This window comes from Caretta caretta, chromosome 2 (genome assembly GCF_965140235.1).
Source record: "Caretta caretta isolate rCarCar2 chromosome 2, rCarCar1.hap1, whole genome shotgun sequence".
Taxonomy (NCBI): domain Eukaryota; kingdom Metazoa; phylum Chordata; order Testudines; family Cheloniidae; genus Caretta; species Caretta caretta.
This window is the reverse complement of record NC_134207.1, coordinates 77,176,596-77,201,802: the sequence shown is the minus strand read 5'-3', so window position 1 is coordinate 77,201,802 and position 25,207 is coordinate 77,176,596. Positions and strand designations below refer to the sequence as shown.

General features: G+C 44.3%; 1 protein-coding gene across 2 annotated transcripts in view; it reads right to left on the bottom strand.

Annotated features, from left to right (window-relative positions):
• LOC125632406 (opsin-5-like) overlaps positions 1-17,604 on the bottom strand; it is a 69,886-nt gene extending 52,282 nt beyond the window's left edge. Inside the window, exon 1 of one of the 2 annotated variants that reach the window (XM_075125252.1) lies at positions 17,284-17,604. The gene's annotated coding sequence lies outside the window, so the exon portion shown is untranslated. Of the gene's footprint in view, positions 1-16,919; positions 17,248-17,283 lie in introns of those variants that run through there. The other variant, XM_048840530.2, reaches the window with a different exon arrangement.
• Between the last annotated feature and the right edge of the window lie 7,603 nt (positions 17,605-25,207).

The following is a 25,207-nucleotide window of genomic DNA, read 5'->3' as shown; positions in this document are numbered from 1 at the left end:
CAGAGCTCTTTTACATCCTATTAGTAACACAGAACCATTTGAACTAGTCTCAGCTGACTTTCTTCATTTTGAGAAAAGCAGCAGGTATGAGTATATCCTGGTCATTATGGACCACTTTACCAGGTTTGCACAGACTTATAGAATCACAGGACTGGAAGAGACTTCGAGAGGTCATCAAGTCCAGTCCCCTACACTCATGGAAGGACTAAGTATTATCTAGACCATCCCTGACAGATCTTTGTCTAACCTACTCTTAAAAAATCTCCAATGATAGAGATTCCACAACCTCCCTAGGCAATTTATTCCAGTACTTAACCACCCTGACAATTAGGAAGTTTTTCCTAATGTCCAAACTAAACTTCCCTTGCTGCAATTTAAGCCCATTGCTTCTTGTCCTATCCTCAGGAGGTTAAGAAGAACAATTTTTCTCCCTCCTCCTTGTAACATGCTTTTAGGTACTTGAACACTGTTATGTCTCTTCTCGGCCTTCTCTTCTCCAGACTAAACAACCCAATTTTTTCAGTCTTCCCTCATAGGTCATGTGTTCTAGACCTTTAATCATTTTTGTTGCTCTTCTCTGGATTTTCTCCAATTTGTCCACATCTTTCCTGAAATGTGGCACCCAGAACTGGACACAATACTCCAGTTGAGGCCTAATCAGCGTGGAGTAAAGTGAAGAATTACTTCTTGTGTCTTGCTTACAACACTCCTACTAATACATCCCAGAATGATGTTTGCTTTTTTTGGCAACAGTATGACATTTTGTTAACTCATATTTAGCTTGTGGTCCACTATGATCCCCAGATCCCTTTCCTCAGTACTCCTTCCTAGACAATCATTTCCCATTTTGCAACTGATGGTTCCTTCGTAAGTGGAGTACTTTGCATTTGTCCTTATTGAATTTTATCCTATTTACTTCAGACCATTTCTTCAGTTTGTTCAGATCATTTTGAATTATAATCCTATCCTCCAAAGCACTTACAACCCCTCCCAGCTTGGTAACATCAGCAAACTTTATAAGTGTACTCTCTATGCCATTATCTGAATCACTGATGAAGATACTGAACAGAACCAGACCCAGAACTGATCCCTGCGGGACCCCACTCGTTATGCTTTTACAGCATGACCGTGAATCACTGATAACTACTCTCTGGGAATGGCTTTCCAACCAGTTATGCACCCATCTTATAGTAGCTCCATCTAGGTTGCATTTCCCTAGTTTGTTTATGAGAAGGTCATGCGAGACAGCATCAAAAGCTTTACTAAAGTCAAGATATACTACACCTACCACTTTCCTCTTATGTTGATTAGTTACACCCAATCAGAGACAGACATAGTGCAGATTGCAAATATGTAAACAATATACAAACCAGGAATTATTCACTGAAGACATTTACAAACAATTTCAAATAATGAATCATTTCATTATTTCTCAGTCTGTTCACTAACGGGGGCGGGTAAGAATGTCTCAAAATGATTTGCTCCTTTCTATTGCCAACAATGTTCAGATTAGTAGCAACTCTAATGTCCTGATTAGTCCCTTTATGTTTCTTAGGGGTGGTAGCAGATTATGTTTGAAGCTGTTCAACTGAACATTGTACTAATGTCAAAAAACAATTAATTTGACTCTGGGCCTAAAAATCTGATTTAGTTTGGGGAAATTAGATTCTGTTTGGCACTAGGGGAAAGAGTAATAATATAAACATAGTTACATTGTCAAACAAATTATGCTAATCTTTGTTGAACAAGAAAAGGAGTACTTGTGGCACCTTAGAGACTAACCAATTTATTTGAGCATGAGCTTTCGTGAGCCACAGCAGTTTTAATTCCAACTAGCAAGAGGTTTTCCACAAATAACTGAATAATTAGCAGTAATTGCAAGTCAAACAAATACAGAGTTGCTCTGCTTGATCACTGAAGCATCTCTGCCTGAAGAAAAGCAACTCCCAGGAGTTTTATATGCAGTATTCTCTAGCCTATATCAGACACAAAAGATTTGAAGCCCTAATGTATGGAGGCAATGCCTATCTGTATTTTCTTTATCATCCTCACCATCTCCAGAAAGTAACACTAGAGTTCACGCCATGGATCTCTGTCTTTCAAAGATCTGTAGTCCTAGGAGACAGAATGTGTTTCAACTATGAAAAGACTACATGTACAGCTAAAACAAACTGATTGATCCGTCTTCAGTTTCAGAAGTGGGTGAGATGGAGGCAAGAGATAAGTAAATAAAAATCTAGGCTCTAGTGAGAGCTAGCAGACAGCTATGGTATAGACATCTCCCATATGCTCACTGAGCAAAGATTTTTAAACTGCAAATGTGCAGTTATAATATTGATGGAATTTTAAACGTGTTAGAAAAATATCAAATTTTATATACATGTTTTTCATTATGGCAGTATCGTAGTGTTATGCTGCAAAGTATTAATGTCAGCCATCAATCACAGACCTAGTAAAAGTCGATAGTTGTACTAAGCGCCCTTCATTCAGGCTAAATGAAGGAACAATTAAATGCTCCCTTTGTTTGGTGACGGCTGAAACAAAAGAAGCCACCACTAAAGGCAGGGGCCAGCTTGGCAAGGACCTGAGCATAACCTAAGCCATGAGGCCTAAGGGATTTTCCTAGAGACTGATTGCAAATGTAGGGGCTGCTACCTTGACTGGTTGCAGGAGCATGTGAGTCAAAGACAGAGAAAAACCAGAAAGCAAGGAAAAAGCCAGCAGATAGTGGGAGCAGCACTGGTGTCTGGCCCCGGGGAGGAAGTCAACAGACAGAGCTTCTTTGGGGGAAAAGTCAGGGGTGCCGGAACAAGGGGGACAAAGGGGCCATGGCCCTCCCACTTTTCATTGGCCATAAGGGTGAGCAATGGAGGACAGAGGGTGGGGCCTCAGAGGGAAGGGGCAGCGTGAAGGGGTGGGACCACAGTTCGGGCACCAGTGCCCCCTCCCCACTTTTAGGGACCTTCTGCCGCTCCTAGTCAGAGTACTCCTTGAAAAGGCATACATGGATTTCTGAACAAGGAAAGTTTCCTTTCATTCGTTCCCACTGTGTTCAGGGAAACAGAACTTAGTGTACATTCTTTGTAAATAAACAGGATTGCACCTAAGAAATACCTGATTCTCATAATCAATTTCTCCTCCAAATGGAAACAATCTGGCAATGTCCCAAATTTTGGATAATTACCCAAGACAAGGGGTTAAGAATTAGACCACAAGAATGGAACATAACATCAGAGCTCCCTTGGGAAACAACAGACAGATCATAAATGCACAGGAGTGATCTCAGTGGCTAAGGTCCTGATCGAGCAAAGCACTTAACTTTATGCATGCAAGTAGTCCCATCAATTTCAGTTTTTTTGCTGGATTTGGGGCCTAAGCCACTAAAATTACAGTGCAAGTTGGTTTCATAATGTTGACCATACATAATTTGGACATTCTGAATGTATTAAACAGTCTACTGAGAACAGCTCTTTTTAAGCATCTGAAATGCGTGTCTTTCTATTCAAAGGGGAATTTTCCCCAGATTTGCAATGAAGTCTTTGATTTGAACTCAATGTCACAGGATATTAATAATTTCTAGACAGGTAATATACCATACAAAAAAACCTTCTGACTTTCTATAGATACCTTAGAATGTATCCAGTAGACCAACGCCCCAACACAGGAACTGGCAGTTTAATTACAAAAATATATTAAATAATGTATGCTGCCAGCAAAATAGCCTCCTTTTCATCTATAGGAATTGCTCAGGACTAAGAATTGTTTCCATGATCTCTCTGTATTGCCAAACTAGGTATACAGGAGAGCCATGTTAGTCGGATTCCCTTCCTCCAGAAATGACGTTTTACCTATAGAAAGCTTGGACTAGAGTGAAGAAAAGTTAAAAAGTAGAGCTAGTTGAAAATTCCAAGTTTTCATCCCATTGGAAATCCAATATTTCAAAAATTATTTTGATCCAAAACTGGGAGAAAAGTTGAAATATCAAAAAATTGAGAAACAGGAAGTTCAGAAAAATTTCAGTTTAAAAGTATCACAATGTTTTGTTTCAACAGTTTAGATATTCCCACACCTACATGTTTTATTTAGGTTTATTGAACTAGATTGCTTTTCATTTTCAAAAACTAGATTGCTTTTCATTTTCAAAAACATTTCATTTCAGCTTAGTTTGACTAATCTGCGTTCCCCTGAGCTGCCTCAGTGACTTGAGGTTTGTTGTCCAGGTGTCTCATGCCCCCATTATCCTCTATGGGGAAAACGCCCTGGGCAGATTACATCTCCCATGATGTACTGCAGCAGTTCAATCGGATGGGAGACAAAAATCAAGCCAGGGAGCCATGACTTCTCAAAAGAGGTTTACAAAACAGGAAGCAGTGGAACACCTTCTTCACTCAGTTTGAGCTTGTTAATGGATTTCAACCACCTAAAACACCACTAAATAAGAATTCCAGTGCAGTCCATGGGCACCCAAATTCTCACTCTAGCACTAATGAAAACTGATCTATTATACCTTAACCACTAAACTCATTGTACTTTCTGAGTGAACAGTTTGAAACACTGTATATAAATCCACTACCAACAAAATGACTAACAAGGATTATAGAATAAGAACCATTAGGCTGTTGTGGACACCTGCAGAGAGTCTCTCCCTTTGTCCATAACCTTCAGGTTATCAACAGACTCAGGAAGACAATATGTACTTACATTTTTTCCACCTTTGGAGGATAGCAGGCGTCCATTTATCCGGGCACATACATTAAACATAAACCAACAGCATTTTTCCAAAGAAAATCCTAACATAATGGTGCCTATAAGCCTAAATGCCTGACTGTATGAAAATAAAAATGATTTTCTGTTTTGTGTATTGTTATGTTACACAGGAAAGTAGGTACATCCCATGCTCCACATCTCCTACTACATAATCAGCAAGTGCACCGAGCTCTGCAAGTGTGGTCAGGGGTGCTTATGGGTGGGACTAGCTGTTGGAGTTGACCCCAGGATACGATCCACAATAGATCAAATTGCAAATGCCATTGTTTACACTTGAAGCCTTGCTGTATAAAGCGCAGCCAGAGGAAACACAGCTACTTACTGCATGAGGCAAGTGGCCATGGATTAGAAGGCTACATCCAAGTACTCAACACATAAGCAGTGGTCACATGGGGGAAAATCCAGAGGTGTAAATGGGAGCAAGTCCGTCTGACTTGACCAGAGCTGCACACTTAGGTGACCAGACATCCCGATAAAATTGGGACTGTCCCGATTTTTAGTTCTTTGTCCCGTGTCCCAACTGATGCACAGTCAGGATGCCATTTGTCCTGATATTTCTGCTTTGGCTGTTCCAGCAAGGTTTTTATGTTTTGTGTTGTTGGTTTTGGGTTTTTTTTGGGGGGGTGGTCCCTTCGGCAATTCGGATCCAGCCGCTTTTTTTTTTGCGCTTCCCCCATGTGTCCCGATATTTTGTCTGTTTCATCTGGTCACCCTATGAACACTAGAGCAATGCAAATAACTGTTTTTTTGGCTTGCTGGCCATTCCGAAAAAGTTTATTTTGTGTCAACACAAAATAGAATTTTTTGGTAAACTGAAAAGTGGCAAAATATTAATTTCAGGTCAAAGCGTTTTGTTTCGATTGAGCTTTTTAAAAACAATTTTTAATAAAATGGAAGGAAATGTTTAAATGAAAAGGTTAAATGAAAGATTTGATTTTTTCAGAATTTATGGAGTTTTTCAACCGAAACTATTTGGCAAAAACCGATACATGTTCATGGTATGTTTCAGCCAACCCAAATCTGCATTTTTTGCCAAAAAAAATTCAGCCAAAAATGTCACCCAGCTCTACTGTGCACATTTATACCAACTCTGAATTTGAGAGTCTAAAAGACAACATGCAGCACAGATTGTTGCGATGCAATTCCACCACCTTCTCACTTCTCTTCCCAGAGCACTCCCGCCCTGATGGTGGCCGAGACTTACCACATCCATACAGGGCACCTGTCTTAGGTATTGAGCTACATGCTCTTTGCACAGAGTCAGGTGAACCTTTTTAGGAACAAAGTCCAGTTTTCATGTAAATATATTTCCATAGAACCAGGGATACAAAAATACAGAAAAGCTTATACAGGTTATAGCCAAAATGGCTTTACAAAGTATGCTATGAAGCAGTAGCAAGTATTTAAGGTAATACTTCATAGCTAAAAACTAGCAGACAGCTTCAAAGTGCATCATCCTGTATAGTATGCTGCCATAATGAAATATTTTCAATGATCTTCCCCTTTCAGCTGGGCAATTTGTTCCATGATGATTGATTAAATTCTTCACAACCATGCAGCACAACCATGCAGCACCAGTAAACGCCATGCTCCATAATAAAAGTGAAATGTTAAGAAAGCAAAGAAAAGCTGAACATTCATACTCCAAGCGTGTCAGATACAGGTCTGTCACTCTTAAGACTGTCAGAAGTTCTCACTCAGGCATCCCCAGGCAACAAAAGTATCATTTAACCCTAAACAAATTTCACTTTAATCCAAAACACAGGTGTGTGCCCTAATGAAAAAAATATTTAGCAAAACAGAAGAGGATAACAACAAACTAAAACGAAGAAATTTGATGTGGAAGGTGATGCCAGCTTTCAAAAGCTAGATGCCATGATGAAGCTTTTAATGAGGTAATGGAACTTGGTTTGCACAAAATCAATGCTGAAGTGTGCATCCCATCTTGGTTATGCTTTGAAAAAGAAAGATGTTTTACTTTCCATGTAACTGAGGGGGTGATGTTCCTATTCTGCAAATGGGATTGATTAATCCCTCAGCAAGGAAATCAGCAACTCTACCAGAAAGATTCTGTCAGCTGCTACAGAATCCATTGACCTTCGTAATGAAATGTGAAGGTTTAGAGCCTAAACAAACATACAGTGCTGACAAGAGAGGGTCTTACAGGAGTCTGCTGCCAGAAAAAGCACATTGGCATCAAATGAGAAAAAGTATTCCAGCATTTAGAAATCTAAGAGTGCCTCTCATTATTTGCATATGCTAATAGGATATGGCCTCTCATGCTCAAGGTGCCATTCCTTTTCTGAAGAGTGACTCTGAAAATAGCACTGGGAGGTTCCATGTTTATTGTCTTCAAAGATCTCCTACATATCAAGGTTGATTCTCTGTTGCTTTGCACCTGGGGATGTCATTAGCATCCGTGTAGAGTAAGACAGAAGTGGGTGTAAAATGCTACCAAATAAGCATGGGAGCATTTTATGTCTACTTTACACAGGTGGGAATGACAACGAAAGATAGAGGCACCATGAGGCAGACACCCTGGACTGGAAAATGTTAGCCCAAATGGCTGTAAGCAACTGAAAATAAAGGTCTTGGAGTGGAAAGAGTTTGACAGCCTTAACCGCATCTCACTACCTGCACCACCTAAAACTAAGTTAAAAAATGTACTGTTCTCAACTCAAACCACTGTGGGTGGTCAGTTTTTTATTCCCTGCCCATCCCCCTTTAAAAAGTGATCAGGTGACTTATGCTCCTAGATCTATATTTAAGCATTTAACTTAGACTTCTATTTTTGGCCCAGCTCTTCCCTGCATGAGTTTAGACCTTAATCTAATCAGGATGTTTTCAGATGTTCCCAGAACATTTTGGATAATGTCTATCTAACCTGTCTTTTTGTTTTAGATTCATCACTGTGGTGATCATGTTCCTACCTTTGCAGGAAAGGCAGAAATGGACTTTGACAGACCGCTGTGCAACACAGTGTGAGCCACAAACCTGTGAAATAAGTGCAAAGACACATCTATCTCTGGGTGCTTTGTCTAAGTTACAGCACTCTCCTGGTGCTGCCCAGAATCTCTGCAATGCTGCACACTATGGCCTTGCTGCTGAAACACCACTCCCATCCCTGCTCACAGCTAGGGTTGCCAACTTTCTAATCGCACAAAACCAAACATCCCGCCCTGCCACTTCCCCAAGCCCCACCCCGCTCGCTCCATCCCCTCTCCCGCCATCGCTTGCTCTCCTCCAACCCTCACTCACTTTCTCCAGGCTGGGTCAGGGGTGCAGGAAGGGGGGGGATGAGGGCTCTGGCTGGGGGTGAGGGCTCTGGGGTGAGGCCGGGATGAGGGGCTTGGGGTACAGGAGAGGGTTCCGGGCTGAGACAGGGGGTTGGGGTGCAGGGGGGGTGAAGGCTCCAGCTGGGGGTGTAGGCTCTGGGGTGGGGCCAGAGATGAAGGGCTTGGGGTCAGGAGGGGGCTCCAGGCTGGTTTTGGAAGGAGTTTGGGTGCATGAGGGGACTCCGGGCTGGGGCAGGGTGTTGGGGTGCAGGGTCCCGGCAGCGCTTATCACGGCTCCCAGGAAGCGGCCACTCGGCACATGGGCAGCCAGGGAGGCTTCGTGCACTTCCCTCGCATCTGCAGGCACTGCCCCGCAGCTCCTATTGATCGCAGTTCCTGGCCAGTAGGAGCTGGGAAGCCGGCACTCAGGGCGGAGGCAGCACGCATAGCCTCCCTGGCCGCTCATGTGCCTAGGGGCCACAGCGGCTGCCTCTGGGAGCCGCACTGAGCTAGGGCAGGCAGGGAGCCTGCCTTAGCTCTGGGCCCCCAGTTGGCAGTGCTGACTGGAGCCACCGGGGTCTGTTTTCAACCAGGCACTCCAGTCAAAAACCGGAAGCCTGGCAACACTACCCACAGCAAGCCCCTTACCCTCACAAAGCTTGGTGTGTCCACAGAAGGCAATGTGACGGCTATCTGCTTGAGGGCCTGCACTGTTTTATCTGCCGGATGGATATAGAACTCCAGCCCTTTTATCCAGTGTAAAGGGGCCACAGATGGGGTGAGGAGCTCACCAAAAAATGGTAACTGAGTGAACTCGCTATCAAGAGCTCTAAAAAAGCATAATCCTGACCTTCACTGTCCCAGATGTATGTTAAATTGTAAATAAAGGAATTCTCTACTGTGCTAAGTAATTAGTGTAGATACGGAAGTGCTCAAATTCAATGGTTATGCCATGCTTCCACTTCCCACTACCTCTAACTGAGAGAAAAGCAGAGAAGACTACTGTGAAACATTTATGGCAGACTTTCATGTCTGGAGGAGTACCATTGTGTGTGTGTGTGTGTGTCTGTGTCTGGGTTACCTCCACTTTTCTTTCAGTTCCAGCTCTGGTTTGCAGTTCACTTGGCATTTTTTTTGTTAACTTTGTGATGAACAACAGATCCATGACTAAAAGGATAGAACTATGAAATGCCATGGTACACTTTCGGTTTGCAAGTATTACACATACAAAAACATTCAGAAGTGAGTGGCGTTGGCTTTGGTAGCATATGTACTGCCCATGAACGACTCATGCTATTCAAATTCGTAACATCAGTCTTATTTGCATGAGGAAACAAAAATCATGCAATGTCCCCCAACCCACTCCCTCCACTTTTACTGGATATCAAATAGTTATTTATCAGCAGAGAGATTACTCACCACTGCAAGCCTGCGCATTCAACAGCGATGTGGGGAGATAACAAGGACATTCATAAAAGCTAACAAAGCAGTTTGGGCTCAAGCGACAACATATTGAATTAACCTTACCTTGCAAAAAATTTGAATGTTTGCCATTTAGCTACTGTTGCGAATGTAGCCACAACTGCCCTTATAAAGCAATGCCTCTGCTGGACTGCTAGCGTGAGAGCATCTCTCCAGTTACAGCAGAGTTTTTCCATGTGCACAAATCTATTTTCTCCAAAATAGTTTCTGTCTGCCCTGCATTTAAGGTTAATCAGTGGGTAAAAAACAAGCTAACACCATATCTACTTTCTCTGCTCTCTATAGGGTACTGTAATAGGCAAAAACATGTTTTCCTACTCATCAGAATAATTTTGGGTAGTTTCTTGCTCCACTTTTCTTTCATTTACATTTCACTGTGGTCACTGCAGAGGAGAAAAGAGCTTTGCTGTGCTTCATTATACAGCTGGAGTTTGCATTTATGGTACCACCTTAGAGAGACAAACCTAAACATGCCCTTGTTCCAAAATGGGTCCTTTTTCTTCATGCCATACATGTGTGTCTGTTGTTGTCTGGCAGTGAAGCAAGTTTTGCAACCACCCTTTTTTTGAATAAAGATTACACACACTAGGGTCCAGCAGTGAGGCTGCATTAGGGCACCTATGTGCCATTCCTGAAGTGCAAGGCCAGTTTAACCGACCAGAGAAAGATCATGGCAGGAGAGAGAGATGTTCAGGTATACAAAGAATTGGGGGGAGGGGGAGAAAAGGAGGAAGAGGGTGGGGCCAGGGCTCCAGTATACTCCTGTGATCATTGGCAACCAGGGTGGCCCCTTCAAGCAAAAAAAAAAAAAAAAAAAAAGCTGCACCATTCAGAGGAGCCTGAAGACCACTCTTAGTTGTGTGGGAGATCAGGTTGGTGAGGATTGGCCCAGGACTGGGAAACCACTGAAGCAACCTACAGTCACCCTTGCTCACATATACCTGCCCTCCCCCACCCCACCCACCCACAAGCAAGCTGCAACAAGAGCTCTTCAGCTGCAGCTGACTCTGAGTCTAGAGAGGAGCCTGACCTGTCACAACGGATCCCAACCCCTCCCTCCCTCTGTCCTTACAAGCTGAACTCTGATAGAGTTAAAACCTGGACAGGCTTACCGGTGTCTTATCCCTTAAAGGGCATGGTGTTGTGGTTAAGACACTGGATTGTCATTCAGGAGAACTGAGCTCAACTCCCAACTCTGCCACAGATCTTAGGCAAGTCACCTAAACTTTGTGCCTCAGTTTCCCCCCCTCAATCAGGAAAATGGGGATAACAGTAGTAACCTTCTCCCACCCTTTGTCTCTCTTGTCTATTTAGGTTGCACACTCTTTGGGCATGGCTACACTGGAAACTTCAAAGCACTGTTGCTGCACTTCCCGCCACTGGCAAGTGCTGGCGGGTGGTTCCCCCCCAGTCCTCCAAGCCAGCCCCCCCCCCGCCCCAGGAGGCCTGGGACCCCACACACACACACACACAGTGCAGGGGCTGCATAGGGCCCCAGAATAGCTAGGGACAGCCCTAGACACAACCCAAAACTTTGACTAGCCATTCAGGTCAAAAAGAGGTAACAGATACATATCGCCAAGAGTGGTGCCCAAAGACATCTGGGAAGGCAAGGAAAGAGACAGGATAATCAGTAGCTTAGGCCCTGATCCTACAGACATTTAATCTGGTCTAGATCACAGAAAGTATTTTCAAAAGGCACCTAAGTGACTTAGGCCCCCAAGGGGGAGGGGGAGGGGCGGACACCACACATCTACTTTGAATCTGTACTGTACACAATTTACTCAAAACATCACTCCAGTAATCTTCTCTTCACCACAGTGTTGGCATTAGTGACATGAATAATTTGCTTGTTGCCTAGTTTACCCTCCTTTCCTGCTCACAGAGTAACCACAGGAGATGATCACTTTCCTGGAAATTGTTATTCACATTTATTTGGTGAATATCTTTTCAATGACCTACTCTATGAGCTGACTGCAAATGGTCACAATATGTTGTTTTCTGCAACCCTCAAGGAACCTTATATTATGTTACACATGAACCAGCCCATTTGAAATAGCTTTCTGTTGCCACTAGGGCATTCCCATCCACTCACGTGCTGTAGGAATACCCTGAAGAGAAGCACTTTACTTCTGTATGCCCATCATCCTACAGCATGGATATGGTCAAGATTAAGTCCCATATGGGAATGATTAGGTTTTGTTCTTCATTAGACTTTTTAATGGTGCATTGTTAGAGCTCCATTATCTACACCGATTGTATTACAGCCTGTAGTGGAAGGTCTGATGACCAGCTGTCCTAATGGTCAGCTCACGGCCTTATGTTTTCTGCCTGTCTAGTCATCCCAGAGGGCCCCCAATGGTGACCTCAATCACCCCCTCATGCTCTGATTGCCCCCCCCCCAGAGTTCAGTCACTACAGAGAAGCAGGACAGGCAAGGTAGGGGGAACCCAGACCCTCACACTCCACCAGGTCCCAACCCAGGGCCCTAGTGGTTCATCAAAGTGTCCAGCCCAGTTATTGAGCTACCCCAAATTATGTTTCCCCTGGTCACTTCCTACCAATCTAAAGCTCCTTAGCTGGGGGCATGGTTGCTGGCTTGGCAGACTCTCCTCAGTCTTAGTATCCAGTTCAGGTCAGTCACTCTCTCTTTGGGCTTTCAACTCCCAAAGAAGGGGGTGGAATCCAAATGTCTGCTGCTCGATCTGCCTTCACAAAACAGTCCCAACTCCTGGCAGAGCTCTCAGCATCAGCCTTGCTTCCTGGTGTCCCAAGCAGCTCATTCACATTTCTTGTGGGCTACACCAGTGTCCTTTAAAACTGTTCCTCCACTGGGAATATACCTTGCACCTGTTGGGGGCAGGACCACCTTAGCCCAGTATTGCTCTGCTCCCCACCCTGGTTCAGTGTGGGGCTCTTACACCCCATCACACAGCCCAATCCTGGTTGCTGAACATCCCACTCCATTGACTTACAGAGAAATTACAGGTGTTCAGGCCTTAAATCACACCACTTATTTTGCTGCCTAGCTTTAGACACCTACTTTTGCAAACTTTACCGAGAGACCATATTGTGTATCATGGCATATCTCCTTATTAAAAGCTACAAGAGCAGGAGGAGATGACAGCAAATCATCAATTCAGCTGTTTCACATTGCTAACTATACTCCTGTACACTCCTATACACATTGTTTTATTTCTCAAGTTAGTTTGTGAAATACAACATTCAGTAAACTCTATCTGGACTCACATCTAACATACCCCTACAGCAGGCAGTTTATAAGGATACCTTTTCCTTCTTTTTGTAAAATACAGCCTTCAAAATTAAGCATAAAAACATCAATTCTTCACAGCCACAAAGGATTGTGGGACTTGAGTCACAGAAAGAAAACATGAATGTTTGTCTGCTAGGGCCTAGAGAATTTACTAATGGTCTTGGCTTGGGATATTTTTGGGTGTGCCCGTGCTGTAGCTGAGTTGGCAATGGAGCAGATGCAGCAGAAGCACAAAGTAGGGTGAAGGTAGCAAGCTGCTCCTTCTCTCTTCTGCCCTAATTCTCACTGAGTTCTAGTAACCAGGGGGTATTTTCTAAACTCAGTTAGCAGAGCATGAGCCCTTATGGCCACTTCATGGCCCAAGACTGAAGTTGACGGGGCCTAAATTCTCCAGCTTTGACTTTGTTTCTATCATACCTTATGAGGGTTTTATTTAGTGTGTTTGTAGTAGGAATCTACCTCATCTGGCTTCAGGCCCAGCCACTGCCTTAAATTCCCTTCTCAGTCCATCTCCTCAGTTATCCTGTCTCCAACAGAGGACAGCCAGCATCCAGTGCTTTAGGTGGCTCAGGTAACTCAACCCTGTGGCCAAATTCAAGAGTGCCTCCCTTCTGGGGTATAAGCCAGAGAGTCCAAAACACACATTTTCCACTCTGGTCTCACCAGACACAGCCATTCCTCCCCAAGGGTCTGTCTTCTCTGACAAAAGATACATTTCGAACACTGCCCTCTTCCTGGGCTCCAGTCAATCCTTTCATCCTCCCCTTATTCTGAGGTCACTACATCACTTCATGAGGTGGCAGCATAAATTGACTCTCCAAGCACAGAGGTATACACATCACCTGGTTAGGTGGCAGTATAGAGGGAACCCACACACACCCTCTATAATGGAGTCCCAGCCCTGCAAACCCTAACAACTGTCGTCACTAACCACTTGTTGTGCCAAGCAGGTTCCACTGTCATGTTGTGTGGTGGCCTAAGTGACCATAAAGGGCATCTAAAAGACAGGTGAGCTGGCAGGTGGTTGAAGAGGTCTGCGTACAAAGGCAGGTCGCTATTCTCATGGATCTTAGCCAGCAGCAAGACAGAGGCGCTCTCACAGTGAATATGGAGCAGTGCTATGTTACTAAGTATCAAAGCCATGGCAATGGACTTGCACATGATGTCCCAGTAACAAAAAAATTGAAGGTTCTGATTCCACTATACAAAAAGCAAAGAGAAACAGAACATAAGGAAATTCATGGAGAGGGGTATTCAGGTGGATCTTCTGGCATTAAGTCATGTTGTTAAGTTAGGCCCAACCACCATCATAAAAACATTAGGGTTCATATCCTGCTGCTTCATTTGGTAGATAGTTGAGTAAGTGTGGATAAAGAGACTTATCATTACGTCTAGAACTTTAGATATTCTATTTTCCTTATGTCCACTAGATGGCATGACATTCATTAACAGACTATTGTTTGAAGCACGAATCGGTTTCTTTGAATATTTTAGCACCAAACATTTTAACACAGGGAAAATACATAAATAAAAGCCATCCCAAACCTTTGCCCATCCATTGAAATGAATTTTCTTTTATTAATTTTTGTTAGGGAAAAAAACAAGAAAAGACCCCTCACTTTCTGTGAAATGTGACATTTGACAAATATCTGATGGCCGTAGGCACCTACAGACAGGCAGTTCAACAAGAGGGGGTCATTCCTCACACAATTTTCTCTTCTTTCTTCATTGGCTGCAAGGACACCTCACACTGATGTACAGAGAGGTTTTGTAAAAACAAACAATAGGACACATGGGCTCTGACATTTCTTTAGCATCTCTTCTAATATGATAATTCTCTCTAGCCCTTGCATAGTCCTCTCCAGGTAAAAAGCCTGCAGAAGGGAAAAGCATACTTGAACTCTGGTGCTTTCTTTCTTCCAAATAACCATCACATCACGCCCTGGAGCTCATGAGACAAGCTGGAGTGTTACCTCACATCTCCAGAGAATACTTTGCCATCCCAAAAGGACAAAGCTTAGCACTCTCTCCCCCCCAGCCCTGGCATCATGACTGCCTGGCTCAGTTGCTGTGCTGCTCTTTGCTCTCCAAAGACAGGTGCACTCGTGTGATCATTTGGTAAGGAATCACAGAGTGCAGAGTCAACTGGATACACAATTAATTGTAGGTTTCAGAGTAGCAGCCGTGTTAGTCTGTATCCACAAAAAGAAAAGGAGGACTTGTGGCACCTTAGAGACTAACACATTTATTACAATTAAATGTGTGTGTTTTTTGCCACACTGGAAGTGAAAAAAATGCCACACAGAACAGATACTCCTCAATTCCTCTGACCAGCCAGCCGGTCATACTCTCCACTAAACACAGAGCTCCACTTGCATAATGACACCATTCCCTCCATGCTGGCAACTACATAGTAGTGATGGCAGGTTATCCCACCTAACCCTGTCGACTCTGTATGTACCACTCTTTGCTCCATTTCCTGAGATTTTAGAGCCTCTGTTCTCCAACATGTTGAATAATGGAAGGGAGCATTGGGCCTAACTATGATAATCTTTGGTTGTAATAAATCTATGTGTAACAGCCCCAGCTATATATATAAATCTCACACACAGTTTAGGAGCTAGGATTAAAACCTTGGTCCTTCAGTTCCAAAAGACAAGCTTCTACCACTTGAGCTACAAGATCTCTGAAACAAGTATTATAGCAAATTGTTTATCCTATCTCAAGGATGTCCACCACACATTACGTTAGGATATTGTTATTTTGGTAAATTCACCAATTGTGTTTTTGTGTAACTGTCTGTTGCAATTTTTTTAATCTGGCTCTACCATCTGCTTTAGTTTCCCCATTTGTAAAATGGAGATAATATTTAGCCTCAGGGTTGTCCTGAGAATTAAAGTGCTTGGAAGATGAAAAGTGTTTTGATATTACTATTGTAAAAAGTGTCAGTAAGGGGATAGGGATGACACTTTACTCAGTGTTTAGTCAGTAAAAACTGGTGGCAATGTCTGAATGGGGAAACCACAGACCACAAGATTCAGTGTTGGCATCTGTTACTGTACATAGCTCTTTTGCAATACTACATATGTATTATTCATATAGTACTATAGGTATTCCTTGTTCAAACCAGGAGTTTATAGGGTCAGGCAGTTAGTCTATAAACACTTAACTACTTGCAGCAGTAAAGTTAAAACATGGACATTTACAAAATTGAGCCCCAACCTGAGGATAACAAAAAAGATTGGAGAATTTGTGTGGTAATAACAAAAGCCCCAAATAAACACACACCTCTCTCCTTGCAAATGTAGATCATAAATGCTGAACGAAGTAATACAGATAACGTGTTAAAGAAATTAATGATCTCTCTCTTGAGATCTTCCTGGTCTCTCATGCGAGATCTCTGTCCTCAAGTGGGCCTGGGCAATTTGCAGGGGAGGAGGGGGAGAATCGAAAACTTTCTATTAGGACAAGCCAGACCTGTCGCGATTAAGGCGAGGAGGTGCTGTCCTTTGCTTCTGTAGTGTAAGCAAATAGCATCAGAGTGAAGCTCTCTCAAAACCTCACAAGCGGCAAACTAGGAGCAACCGCCAAGCTTGAGGTTAGAAATACACTATGTGATCTCGCAAGAAAGAGCGCTCCGTCCCGTGGTCCTTGGAGAAGTGCAAGAGGGACCAGGCACAACGCTCCTGATCTAGCCAATAGCCTTTGTGTGCCCTGCAGCCTCCGCCGTGCCCTTTAATCGCTGGATCCCACTTAACCCATCCACTCCCCAGAGCCTCTCCCCTGTCCCGCAAGTACCGTCACACCCATTGCAAGCCGCCGCTCACTTCTCCCCGAGGAGAAGCGTGTCTGGATAAGCAAGACTCGTGCTTGCAACCCTTTGTCTGCACCCTCCCCTGCCCGGCCGGGAGGAACCAGACCCCCTTCGCCCTGCCACGCTCCCAGATCCCCGCCAGGATCCCCGGACCTGCGGTAAATCTCACAGCCCCGCCGCTCTTAGCTACCCCCGCCCGGCCTATGCGGAACTCCCGCTCCTGTTTCCACCCGTTTCGCTGCACTTGCTCGGCGGCCCGCCGCTGTCCCGCCGCCCGCCAGGGGCTCTCCAGCCGCCGAGGACCTACCTTGGCCGGAGCCCGGGGGAAGCTGGCGAGAGGCGCCACCTCCTCGTCCGCGGGCGCGCACGCGGCGGGGCCTGTCCCAGCCCTGGCCCCCGGGCGCGGGGCTAAAGCAGCGGCCGCCGCGCGGGGACAGCGCCGGCAGCAGCGCAGAGAGCCAGGGCAGGACTTTCCGCTTCTGCTTCTCCTGCCTGGGCGGGAACTGCCATGGCCTCCTCTTATACTGGAGCGACGTGCGCAGGCTGGTGCGATCTGGGGGAGCTTTCCGGCCCGCCCCCACCCCGCAGCCCTGGGCGGACACTCAGAAGGCGGGTACCCAGATCTGGCACCTGTATCCCGGCACTTGGAGACTCCCAAAGCCAAATCGTACCGTTTAAGTAGGGAAGGAGGGTAGCCGCTCTTGCGCTGTTCCCTACTCAGGCCATGGAAGTTGGAGGGCGAGGACCAAATTGTTGGATGAAAACAGTAGGATCCATGCGCTAGCCAGAGCGGGGTTTTTGCAGCATGATGGGCCAGCATACGTCAGGGTCGGCTTTTAAGACGTGTTCTCAGTTGACGCACTAGTTTCTGCCGCCAAAATGGGGCTGGGTCTAGGTGCCAGATGCAAGTTTTTTGCGAGCGCTCATGCTCGGGCAGCTTCAGGGTCTGGCATTGTTTAGGGCAGTAGCAGCTAGGTTTGTGCTCTGTCTGATTAAACGGTTTGGGAAATGGGGACCAAAAATAGCCAGGAGCCAGGCCAGGTAGCCCCAACTTTATCCCTTTTCGCTGTTTTTGCAGGCCGTGCTGCCCGAGCTGGGGTTGGGGCTGCTGTCGGCGTTACAGACGGGCTGATGCCTGGAGGCCCTTTCCCTGCAAGTGGCTTTTGGCCACAAGCCCAGGATCTGTGCCAGGTAGACTTGAGAGGGGGGAGCCAGCGAGCGGTTGAGGGGAGGAGTGGATAAAAGGCAGAGTCAGACAAAGGGCAGGTCACATTTAACGTCCACCACGTTCCCCTGAGCTTCGCCAATAGCTGTGCCCAGCGGGGAGCTGCCGGGAAACGGCTTGCGTGAGAAGCAGACGCTGGCGGGGGCAAAGCGGGCAGGCACGTGACGTGTTAACAGGCCCGGGCCCAGACTCCGCCACGTGCGGAGCCGCACCGCTCCCTCCTCTCCCCCCCCTGGGAAACACCCCGCAGACCGCGGTTGTCTCCACGTGCCTCACCCGCCCCCGGGATGACGGCAGAGGGACCTCGCTGCTCACGAGCCGCTTCTTGCTAGCCTCACACACGCGCTCCGGGAACAGGGGCCGGTTTGAGAGCTGCACAAGGATGCAACCTGGTGGCTCTGGGCAGAACCACCTGCGGCTCGATGCCTGCCCGGCGGCCTAGCCTTCCTGGGCTAGGCGGGGCTGTGCCTCAGGGCCTGAAGGCTCAGCCTGTACCTGCCCCACCTCAGTTACCTTTCCAGATATTAGAGAGCCAAGGTGGGGGAGCAGGGGAGAGCTTTTCCTGGACCAACTTTGGGGGGGAGGGGGGAAGAGGAGAGAGAGAGACACAGACAGACTTTCCAGCTACAGAGCTCTTTTGCAGGGCTGGAAAACTCAGTGTCACTGCTAAATACAGGTTTCAGAGGAACAGCCGTGTTAGTCTGTATTCGCAAAAAGAAAAGGAGTACTTGTGGCACCTTAGAGACTAACCAATTTATTTGAGCATGAGCTTTCGTGAGCTACAGCTCACTTCATCAGATGTTTACCGTGGACATCTGATGAAGTGAGCTGTAGCTCACGAAAGCTCATGCTCAAATAAATTGGTTAGTCTCTAAGGTGCCACAAGTACTCCTTTTCTTACTGCTAAATACGAGGTTGGAACAGATTGTTTAGCTAAGTAGTCACATATTCCAAGGGACCATTCAAGGTGAAGTGGCCAGTTAACACCCTGCCAGCCATAGGGTGGAAAAGAAGGAGGAGGAGAAACAGGGGAGGCTAGTGGCAGTGGGTTACAGATTATTGAAATGACACCGCTATAACAATAGGTCCAGATATTAATACTGTGATTTCCTTATTCCAGCCAGAGCTCTTCATTCTACCAAAACTCTCCTCCCTAGCCTCTCACACCATGTTTCTTTCCTCTGCTCAGCTAGGCTTAAACACCAATGCCTCTTCCCATTCTATTGCTTGATCTGCCCTCAGATGACTGGCTGAATAGGATGTGAAGAGATACGAAAAGCTTACTTTTTTATTCCTTCTACTAAGCCATCTTTAAGTAGGCAACACTTAGAATTCAGAAACTGCTAGTCATTCAGGAAATTTTAAAGCTAGAATATTGGCATGTACAGTAAATTACTCCAAAGACTATGGACCATGCCTACTTTACCAAGGAGATCTGAACACAAAAGTTTGAGTGACAAACTAATGGACTATCAGTATACCTAAGTGTATTTAAATAAAAGCACGAAATACCAGAGTAATTGGATACTTGGTCCACTTGGTGCCCTAAAAATCTACTGGTTGAACAGTCAGATTATTTACAGATCCCTGGCTTTTGGAGTCTGAGAACTGTGGGCAGAACTCCCTCTCTTCTTAGGAGTTGTGGGGCCCAGTATTGGTCAGTTTGCCACCAGCTACATTATAGAGTTCTTGTGGCTCCCTTTGCAGTAGGGTCTGAGCAAATCTTTACTGTATTTATCCTCAACATCCTTGAGATGTAGGGAAGTGCTATTATTCCCATTTTACAGATGCGGGAAACTGACCAAGTGAATTGCCTAAAGTCACACAAGAAGCCTGGGGGACAGCAAAAAATATGTTTAAGGCTGTATCAAGGCATTAATCACCAGCAGAGGTGAAAAGAGGTTTTCGTCCAGACAGGCAATCAAAAACCTAGATTGCTATCAGCACATAAATTTAAGCATTGTAAAGTAACAATGGATGTCCATTTACACAAAGTCAGATGTTTGCAAAGAAATGTAGAGTCAACAGGGAAGCAGCACTCAAAAAAACCCAAGCCACGTGTGGTTATCCTGCCTGAAGGCAGACAATGAACTTTGAGAGGTATATAGAGGAGTCAGTGCTTAATTTGTACTGAAAGAAGTGCCAAGGCTCAAGCAATCTTTTTACATTCATAACTGATTCAGCAAGCCCAAAGGTGCTGTGGCTATGAACTGCCAAACCTAGAGGTGGCGGGGCTAAGCCCCGGCAAGCCCTGGCACAAATTAAGCACTGGTAGGAAGCTAAGAAGACACCCCCTCATCCTGCACATAGGAAGTAAAGTAACAATGTATTTACATTCATGAAGATGAGATCCCAGCCAACCTTGGTTGAAAATGCTGCAAAGGATTTTAAACAAGACGTTAACCCGTAAATTAAGTCCAGTCTCTGGAAAGCATGTTTTTAATTTGTTTTATACACAATCTTTTGTTTCCAATATTCTTACTCACTGTGACTTGAAGCTTGGATACTAGACTTATCCATGTTTTCACTATAAATATATATCAACGCAGTGGTATTATGCAAAGTGCTGGTCCTGAGCTGACTCTTACAACCTGGTGTGTACTGCTCCTTTGGGGAGAGCAGACCTGTTATTTCTGTGGGTGTTCAGTGGAGAAGGGGCTGGTCCCTACAAAGGAACAGTTCAAAGGGATTCAGGGATTGGGGTGTATCTATTGTTAGCTCGTGTGACGCATGGATAGAAAGGGTTAAACATTCTGCACAATAAATAACTCTCAAAAGACATGTAGGGCGAGAATGTTTGTTTGTGTATTTACATATGTATGAGTACAGTCCACAATGTAATCAACAGTCCCCCCTATACTGTATTCTGATATCACTTAAATGAATTGTAAACATGGGATATCTCAGTTTTCATCTCTCTCTAAAATATATTGTGAATGGTGGAGGAAAAGGCAAATGGCCTTATGTTAATTTGTATCGCTAAGTACCAGTGATGGACCTCCTTCAAAGTCATCCTAATTACCTTTTGTTCCCTGAGGAAATCCCAACTTGTCAAAGAGAACATGAAATTGTATAAAAGATCCTTGGGTCCGGATTCTGTCATCTCAGATCTGCTTACACTTCTTCAGGGGAAGTTTGAGTCGCAAGACTAAAGTCCCAGTTATTCTGGTACTCCCTGAATTAGAGATTTGGACATTGGACTACGACCTATAAACTGAATTATAAAGGAACTCTTTGCAACTACTAAGCTCACCATCTCTGCTGTGAATCTGCACCTCAATGAATTTCTTAATGTCTGTACATATATTGATCTTTTAACCATACTTTCTCTCTCTCGTTTTTTAAACAATTTTAGTTTAGTTAATTGGCTGTAGTGTGTATTTGGGTAAGATCAGAAACATTCATTAACCTGGGAGGTAATGTGTCCGATCCTTTGGGATTGGTAGAACCTTCTCTTTTATATGATGAAAAAAGATTTACAGAAATTCTCATCATATTTGATGTGGGTACTTGGATGGAGGCCTGAGGCTGAATCAATTTAAGGGAACTGTGTTGTTTGGACTTCTGAGTGAGCAGTAAGGTAATAAAGAAGCTGTTATATGCTGGCTTGGTGAATCTAGGTATTGGAATGTCCACCAGCTTTTGGGGGTTTGGCTTCCCCATTCTTTGCAGTTTACCCTAATTGAGTGACCACAGTTGGCTCCCCACTAGGACCCCGGTCACAGCCTGCAAGACAAAATAAGGGCTGGCAGAGGGCAGAGGCAAGTGCTTGAGTGGCTAATGGGCTGCTGGTGTCAGGGAGCAGACACCCAGCTAAGCACAAGCAAGACACTGCTCTGGTGACAAGGAAAGGAGAACTTGTGGCACCTTAGAGACTAATATTTATTTGACTCGGAGCCCTGGGTACCCTGAGACCATCACACCATCCTTCCTCTCTACTCTCTCCACACCAGCTACCTGCAGCTGAGCCAACTTCCTCAGCTGAGCAGCCAGAGGATCAGCTTGACTAGAGGTTACATTCTCATATCTAAATAGCTGAGGGGCACAGAGTGGACTAGATACAGGATTGAGAACGCTACGTCCTGCACTCTAACCCTGGCTTTGATACAGACACTTTTTATGGGATTAATCAAGTTATTTAACGTTCCTGTCCTCCTTTCCTCAGCTGTAAAATGGGGATAGTAGTGTTTACACACTTTACAGCACTATTCTAAAAAATCACTAGGATGCAGAGTCACCCCCAATCTAGTCACAAAGAAAATGCTGAGATGCTGGTGGCCCACAAATCCTCATCTTAATTGGATAACTGTCCTTTTCCAATTTTTTCTAAATGTGGGCAACTATGCACTGACTCCAGAGTAACTAGCCTGGTCTCCACATAGGAACTACCATACTGAATCAGATCTAGAGTCCATCTAGGTCAGTGTCCTGTTTCTGGCAATAACCAGTACCAGATGTTTCAGAGGAAGAAGTAAGAACCTCATGGTAGGCAGATGTGGGATAATCTGCCCTCCCACATTAAACCTCATCCTTATTTCTCAGATATGGAGATTAGCTTCAATGCTGAAGCACTACGTAGCTAGCAGGCCTATATAGGCCTATATAGACTACACACAAAAAAGTGTGGGTGTGAGTGTTAGTTAAGTTTGGGGAAGATCACAAGAATCAGCTCACTAACCCACATCAGAATCATCAGGCCATCCTTATGGACAGTAGCATGATCATGGTGGACAGGAGTGGACTACGATTTGGTTGAAGGCAGCAAAAAGAATTGTTTTACAAATGCAACCAAAAATTCTAAATTCCCCACCAGATCTGGCCTAAGGTAGGAAAACAGCAATTTTTGCCAGAGTGTGCCACACGTGATTTTATTTCCTTGTAGACAAAAGGGCATTTTTCTTGATGTCTGGGGATATTATGTACTTTTTTCTAATCGATGTAGCATAGGATTTCATTTTCTTACACATCTCAGTTCTACTTGGAGAGTACATGGGGAAGAAGTCAGACTACCCTATTCAGATGCTGTTCAGCATTCAGTAACGTGGTATATGCTAAAAATGAATTCTTGGCTCATGTGCTTTGGCACCTGTTTGTGTTTCCTATGTGAAATGCTATAAAGCCTTTAAAGAGAAACATTGCAGGTGCCTCATGGTGGTTTCTATTGTTAACCCTCGTGGTGTTACTCTCACTCACGTTTCCTGATGTCCCATGAAGATATTCTGGGGCACATCCTTCATTCACTCTAATGGAGCTGTGACAATTTACATCAGCTGAGGGCTCTGCCTCCTTGTCTCACGCAGTGGATCTAGCCTGGAGCAAAAAGGCTTTTAATATTTGTACCGCCATTGTTTCCATTATATTTGTGTGAGCTGGAAGGTGCCAAGCAATTCCATTACTCAAGATCAAGCAACATCGTTAATGTATATTCTTCCCTTTGAAGCATTTTGCCAATTCTGAAGTCACAGGGCGATGCAATAGCATCTCACTTTTCTTTTTAATTCCTCCCTTTCCCTGCCCCAGCAGGAGCATGAATACCAGGCAAGCAGCAGCAGCAGATTTCTCTTGGGCAGTTTAGGCAAGTAGTCTGAACCGCCCAGCTGGTCAGCAATAGACAGCTTATGTGCAAGAAGCAAAAGCCCGACTTAATCATAAATAAAGATCCACCTCCATGTTCACAGTGAGGACAAGAACCAAACTGAATTTCCACATGTATTCTTCGATTAAATCCTGGGAAGTAAACATTAAAAACAAAATGAGATATTGCTAGGAATACGCCAACAAAAAGAGCTTACATTTAATATACACATGTTTTGTGCCATACTTTATGGCTAATGCCAAAACCTCCATTACACTGCTCCTTTTTCAAGTCCTTTCTTTACCAAGATGTAAAACTATTAAAATGCAAACCTGAATATACACATCATAATTAGTCTTGAACTTAAAGGCTGCCATCAAGTAGGTGCTGGATCTATAGACAAGCAAAGGCCTTGTTAAAGCAGGTGTGCGTGCTAAGCACCCTTTGATCAGACTAAAAGGAGAGAGCAGTTAAATGCCACTATGTAGTGATGGCTTCTGTTGTTTCCAGCCACGTGCCACAGCAGTGGGATACATGGCAAGGTCTGGTCAGAAGCTAAGCTATGTGGACTGAGGGAATTAGCTGGGACTGGTGGCAAACACAGGGGCTAGGGGGTTATTTGGTAAGCTATGTGTGAGAAAGAAAAAGCTAGCAGAAAGTGAGAGGCAGTGCTGAGCACGATCCTGGGAGGAAGTCAGGAGACAGAGCTTCTTGGGCACAGAACTGACTGGAAAGGCAGGTTTGGTAATTCAAGCAAGGAAACACTTTGTTTGTTTCTACTGTATTCAGGGAAGCAGGATTCTGTGTACACTTTTTGTAAAAATTTGTTTCCCCTCCTAGCAAAAGGAAATCCTGCAAGGCCCCAAATACTGGCCAACCACTTGGACCCAAAAGGAGCATCAATATTGACCTTTAGAAATCAGTGTTCTCCTCTATCCTTCTTGCTTTTGCATCAAATATTTTAAATGAGGGAAGATTTAAAAAGGTATTCAGAATACTTGCAGAGTAGATAATTGGGAGTCAGACTGAGTAAGGGAGTTCCGTAAGCAAAAATTTCTTCCCCTTCCACAGATTCCAGGATACCCAATTATTTTATATGAGTACATTTTAAGACATTTTCCATAACCTCAATTTTTTGATGAACAGCAGTGTTATCCTCAATAAAACCCCTGCTAGAGATGAGTATGTTGTATTTGCAACTGGCCTTTCATTCATCTTCTCTTCTCAATCTCTCTTACTTTTCATCAGTTAAGTTACTTTGCGCCAGATCCAACCTGAATTCTAATTAATTAGATTGATTGGCCTCCTCACAGAGCAGAAAGGCAAAAGGCTGTTATCATTCTAAGTATTTAAAAGGAGAAAAAAAAAATCCCTCAGATACAGAAAGAAAATCTTAGAGAGGGATGCAGTGGAAAATCCACCCTCAAACATAAACAAGGAAAGAAGATTATGAATACACAATTAGTAATTAACAATCAAGATAAACAGCTGTGAACTGTTTTAAACGCATTGGTTAAGCTAAAGAGGTTATCAGAGAGCAAGAACATCTGTCATATCTATCTCTCATTTCTAGATTTCAAACCCATCCAGACATCAGTGATGCACAGAAATTTTATAATTAGAGATACCAGCTGTTCCAGACAAGTTTTAGCCCATGGGTAGAATAATTTGCTGTTTATCCTCTACCTATAAGTTTTTATAATTACCACTGTCACTTTTAAAAATACCACTTTTGAATCACCACCCTGAAGTAAGAGGATATAAGAAGAAATTATAATTGTCTGCTTCTGGGGTA